The sequence below is a fragment of the Tenrec ecaudatus genome, chromosome 18 (assembly GCF_050624435.1).
Source record: "Tenrec ecaudatus isolate mTenEca1 chromosome 18, mTenEca1.hap1, whole genome shotgun sequence".
Taxonomy (NCBI): domain Eukaryota; kingdom Metazoa; phylum Chordata; class Mammalia; order Afrosoricida; family Tenrecidae; genus Tenrec; species Tenrec ecaudatus.
The window spans coordinates 33,570,268-33,576,711 of NC_134547.1; positions in this window are offsets into that span (position 1 = coordinate 33,570,268).

The window sequence follows — 6,444 nt, forward strand, 5'->3', positions numbered from 1 at the left end:
AGTCGCCACCAACCACTGGGGTTTTCATGCGCTTCTGAACAAGCCTATAAAAATTCCACCATTTGGTTGGCAGACAGAAGCATTGCTTTTCAAAATCTTTGACTTAGTTCCTCTTTACTTCTATTTCAGGGCCAAAGTTATTTCAAAGGAAAAAGGTGCGGGAGCGGGGGCTGCGCGTTTGTCAGCTGTATTTCCCGGTGGGTTTGTAACCTCGGGGATTTCGCTTAAGCCCACATGACATTTGTCACTTTGCTATTGCTTTCTTACCCAGAGGGGCTCAGTCCTCACGGGCATGTTTCTCTTTTTATCTGTCTGGGAGCGATGGGTGGGTGGAGGAGGGAGCCTGCATTTGCATTTTTATGCTGCCTTCTCCCTCAGTGCTGACACCGTTCCCCTCTGTCAGCTCCAGACTGCGGCTCCAGGCTGCGGTCACCATCTACATTCCGGGGCAGGGCAGCAGATGCACAGAGGCTGCTGTGGGGCCTCCAGTGGCCTCAGCCCTGGGAGAAAGAGCCAGAGACAGGACACCTGCCTCACAGTGCCCTGTGTTTGGGACTGCTCACTCTATCTGGTCTTTCACTCACTTATTCAATCAACGCTAATTAGTGCTTCCTGAAGGCCAGGTCCTGGGTCATGAGCTGTGGAGTCACTGTGGACAAGCCAGGTAGGACACCTGATTCCGTGGACCCTGCCCTCACCTGGGGCCCACCCTAAGGACTTAGAGTCACAGGCAGGGGCATCTCACCTAGCCTGGGGCCAGGTCAGGGGTGGGGCCCCATTAAATACCACCTGGAGGAGGTGATGTCTGCCTTGACCGTGAACCAAACCCATTTGTGATTATCAGAAAAGACAGCCTCATCTTTCTCCCTCGAGACTGCTGGTAGATTTGAACTATGCAGTTAACAGTCCAATACGTAACCCGCAGCTCCATCAGGATCCCTTGAGAGACAGTGGGAATTGGCTTGATAAGAAGGATGCATGGGTCATGATAAAGTCTAGGGTACAGAAGGAGCTGGTGTTTGTCTGCAGGCTGGAGGGTGGGTGGTGACCAGATGAAGAAGATCCTGTAAGTTGCGGTAAGATGTTGAACTTTATCCTGGGCAGAGGCCACCTGGGTAGCAAGAGAGGATTCCAGGGGCCTGTGGAAATGAATGGACAGAGGAGGGCAGGAGGAAGGGAGAGTCTACTGAGTCATGAAGCAGTGGTTGTTAGCTAAGAGAGAGGCAGAGAGGACACCGGACGGAAGAGAACTATGAGTGGGCACCTGACTGGCTGTGCAGAGGAAGAGGGTCTGGCTCGGGTGATGGCGAGACGGTGGCAGTCGCAGGTGCATTAGACGCCCAGATAGAGGAAGGCTGTGTGTCCAGCATGTCCATGCATTCAAAGCTGGTGGGACACAGCATTTTATAAAGACCGAATACCCCCAGCTGGTCTAGAAATCCAATGTTATTCCAATTAAAAAAAATCCAGCCCATGCTTTTGTGGAATTTGTCACCATGACTTCTACAGTTTACTTGGAAGAATTAAGATCAAAGAATAACCGCGAGGATTCAAAAACCAAGGGGAAAATGATAGCACTTCTTCTGTCTCATATCAAGCCATTTGGTGACATTAGAATACATGCTAACACCGTGCTGTTGAACAGGTTAGGGTAGTTCATGCTCATTCGTCTCTGTGCTGCTCATGCAGCTGTTACCCCACAACCACAGTGGAGCAGAGGCTTCTAACAGAGGCCATGTAGCCAGCAAAGCCGAAATGATGACCACATGGCCCTAGACGGAGTTTGCTGACTTCTGGGCTAGCAATGGAGCCAAGCATTTATGGGGACACGGTGTGGCTCACAGAGATGTTACAAACCAGAGGAAAGGAGGAAGTTTATAATAAACAGTCTTGTGTTTGGGAAAATTTTTAAAAAGATTTTAAATGGAATTCTTACATCCTTCAATAAACAAATCTCAGATGGGTTAAAAATCTATATTTAAAAAGCAGATCTTATCACATTGAAAAGGTGTATATCCACTGCCATCAAGACGATTCCGACTCAAAGTGGCAGGGGTTCCAGGCTGTCAATATTTATAGGAGCAGACAGTCTGTCCTTCCACTAGAGGAGTGGCTGATGGGTTTGAACTGCTGACTTTGTGGTTACCTTGCCTCACAGTGCCAGCAGAGCTCCTCGAACAGAGTAAAGAAAGACCTCTTAGACAAGCACCAAAAGCACTTCACCCACGTGTCCACAGACACATACTTCTCTGGCAAGAGACAGACACCCGTCCCAAGTCAACAAACAGCCAGAGTGGCAGGAGAGATTTACCCTGCAGGTCAAGGCGAGGAGCCCATCCGTGTGTGTCAAACAGCCTTCATGTCAAAAGTGAATTTGAGTTTCTTTCCTAAAGGCACATCCGCCAATAGAAAAGTGAGGAGAGGTGAAGAGCAGGCATTTCTGAGAAGAGAAACCATGAGTGGCCCACAATAAATGAGGCTCAGCCCCCCAGTTACCAGGGGAGTGCACACTACAACACAAACCCGCTCCTTTCCCACAGTCATCTCATTGACGAAATGCCGCAAGTCAGATAATCATTTGTGAGCATGGAGAGGTCGGGACACGATACTCAGCCACCAAGAGCAGCGCTTTGGCCACCTCTGCTGTTACTGAGAATGGGCACCCTCAGCAAAGCCCTCTCGCTTCCAACTGCGGGCCCTGCACCTGGGAGAAGGGCGTTCATTGCAACGCTGTTCGTAAGAGTAAAAAACCAGAAACCAACTAAATGGCTCTGAATGGACACCCGTTGTGGGACATTAAAGTGCTGCACTCCTGTGTATCAGCTCTGTCAACATGGATCTATCTTTAAAAATTAATGTTGACTGAAGAAGCAAGTTGAGAACTAAGCTGTGATAACGTTTATGTAAATAAAGCAAGGGATGTGTTGTCTACCTCTATCGTCTGCCTAGATATCCATCCATCCACCCATTTCCCACCCATCATCCATCCAGCCCTCTCACTTATCTAATATCTGCCATCTATCTGTATCTGTCTATGAGTGAGGTCATCCATCCATCCATCCATCCATCTACCCATTTCACTTATCTAACATTTGTCAGCTATCTGTTTATCTATTGATATAAAATCATGGCTAGGTATCTCTCTTCATCAAAACAAAATAAAAAATAGTCATAAAAATATCCAAATGGTTGAAGGGAAGGAGGAGGCATTTTGGGAAAAAAAAACTGTTCCATTTCTCTCACATAGAAGAGTGACTATAAGCAAAATTGAGAGACAATTGTTTCTGTTAATTACAGATGGCAGACAAGTGGTTGTTGAGACAATTATCACAATGTGGATTAGATTTCTGAAATTGAAAGAAAGGAGGACAGCCTTGGGGTAGGCTCTCACCGCAGAGTCCTCCAGGGCCAGAGGGATGGGGGCTTGACCATCTGTGCATGGGTCCCCTTTCCCAGCTCTCACATACACTGTTGTGCTTCATGCCCTAGAACATGCCAGTCCACGCAGTTCAACACGATAGTTGACAGTTCCCCTCTGTGTATTGGACTCTCGAGGGGGAAATGATTAGAACATAGACCCATGGCTGCTGATAGCCTTTAACTTCAGGCAGCTTGAAGAAACTCTCTGGGGAGACCACGGAGATTCCAGAAGAACTCGGGAGAGTCTACAGGCCTGGTTGTGCAAGTGCCAGTCAGGCGTGGGACCCTCAGTGGGACAGTTTCCGAAAGGAAGCATCTTGCGGTGGGGGGTGAAATGGAGGTCCTGAGAGTGTGTTCAGCTCTGTGCTTCTGCTTGGCCTGTCATCTCTTGCCATGCCTCCACCCACCTCTAAGGATCCATAAATGTAAGTCTGTGCCACTGCCTCCAGGAAGCCCTCTCTGACCTCCAGTCTGGACCACAATGACTTTCTTCGCTTCACAGTACTCTATGCACATCTTTAACTGCACTGCTAACAAACAAACAAACAAACAAACCACACCTCGTGCCACGGAGTAAGGGACACAGACGCATAGGGACAACATATAGGGTCTCTGAGTGACCATCCATTTGTATGGGAGCAGGTGCCTCACCTTTCTCCTGTGGAGCCGGTGAGTTTGAACAGTTGACCCTGCAGTTAGCAGGCCAACACCAACGCCCTGGCTTCAGCAGGGAATTGCTGGGGCTCTTTTAGAGCTGGAGCTCAGAGCTCTGTGGATCTCCCAAACCTTGTGCATCGTGCGTCCCAGGTGGAGTTTTGGTGACAAGAACAGAGTAGGGGCTTATGTAGGGTGGGGTACAAGAAATTAGAAGGTACCAGGGCCAATTTAATCAGCAAAGAGTTGGTGGGTGGCATTAGGCAGGTCTAGTTCAAGCCCAAAGGGATAGAAAACTTAACCCAACCCAAGACCCAGGGAATTTATCAGGTCAATTGACTGTTAAGTCCAGGGGCATATCCAGCCTTGGGCTAAACTTAGATAAGGGGTTCAATCAATGTTATCTGGACCTCATCTTCCCTCTCCCTTCCACTTCCTGCATTAGAAGCATTCTTAGTTGCTGCCTTGCACGGGGAGCCTCTGCAGCTCCGGAGGTGCATCAGGATTGGCCTGGGTGGGCTCTGACTGGATCCCGTGCTGTCTCCAAACAGATCATCATGGAGGTGCAGAGTGCTGATGCTTGGAGCCTAGCTCTCTGGAGCGAGGGCAGGATTCAAGGCACAGCAGACAAGTGGATCTGGGGGTGAAAGAGCGTTGGGAGGCAAGACTGAGTTGACATAACTCTCAGAGGAGAAGCAAAGCACGCTGCTCTGCGGACCCTGCCCTTCTCCCCTGCTAAAGGTGCTTTGCTTTGGAGCAGGGCATGGAAGGCTGGGCTACTGGAACCTTCTCTTGACATCACCCCTCAGGGCTGAATTGGGGTCTGCTCCCAGTCCTCACATGCTCCTGTCCCAGGTACGGTGAGTAAAACAGGTGAAGGAGGTCTAGCTTTGCAGTTTCAGAATTCAGACGCTGTCTTGACACCGTTGGTGAGGTGTGGCTGCCAGCTAAGTGGTGGTTCTGCATCTCCGAGAGGACGACGCTGGAGTTTACACTGGGTCATGAGTCTAACTCATCTCTGTGGACTTTGGACAGACGTGATGATGGCAACATGTACAAACGTGCTCGACAAACTGGATGGATGGATGGATGGTGATAAGAGCTGTACGAGCCCCCAGTAAAATGATTTTTAAAAAGAAGGAAAAAAATGTGCTGTAACTGATGGTGGCAGCAATTGTACAATTATGCTTGATCTCGTTGAAGTATGGATTGTTATAATATCTGTAAAAACTCCCCAAAATTATATAAAAAATAAAATTAAAAGGCACTCATTAAAAAAAAGAAACTTCGTCTACAGGGATGTGGTCAACGCCTCAACTCGGCCGACAGAGGGAATTGGGAGTTATGTGGGCATTGTAATGAGTGTTGATAATCCGTCAAGCTATTTCTCTCGATAAAACGATTACCATAGTTATTAAAAATGGAATTTCACTACTTAGACCCACAGTTGGGGAAGCGGTTCAAATGAGAGTTCACATGCGCCCAGCTTCTGGGGCACTTGCCCAGCAACTGAGGGCGTAAGGGGTGGGAGTGTGGGGTGGGGGATTCTGAAGTCCTGAGATGACTTGGGGGATGCCGTAATGCTGCATGACTCTGACCTGCGAGCACGCACGGGAGGTAAAGAAACGGCATCCAGGGGCAGTCATCACCAGCAAGCCGATGGCTTTCATGAACTGAGCCCTTCATGGACCACGCCCAGCTGCCATGCCTGGTTATAAGAACCAAAGCTTAGGGAGAATCTCAGAGATTAGATCCAAGTCACACTGTTGGGGAAACAATGGCCCAAACAGGATTCAAACCCAGGCTGGCACATTTGAGAGCCTACACTTTTAAGCATCAGCTTTTCTGTGGAAACAGAATTGGAGAGTGAATGGATTAAATATCACAACGTTGCGAATACAAACATTAACCTCCGACAATATGTGTGCACTTGCAAACGGATGACTTGTTTTTGAAATTCAAATCTCTTTCAAATCCACTGTGGAACGTCACTAGGGACCAACAGCGGAACTTGTTTGGTCAAGTGAGTACTATCCGCAAAAATACATTGCTGTTATAAATCAAAGAGATGATTATTCCTCATGACTAGAGCCGTCCTGGACTAAGTCCTTATGTGTCTCAAGAACTGTTCTAATCTAAGCCGTGTTTCCAGGATGATGCCTTGATCCCATGAGGCGGGATGCCAGAGGTTAGCTGCCTATTCACTAACGCCCTTTCTGCTTCCTCTTGGGCACGCAGCTTGAACACATTTCCCAGACCCCCTTGTACTTTGGCATAGCCGTGTGATTGAATTCTGATCAGTGGATTGTGAGGAAAATGACAGGTATCAGGTTCATTCCTGCCCCGTGAACATGGCCTGGCCACGATCCT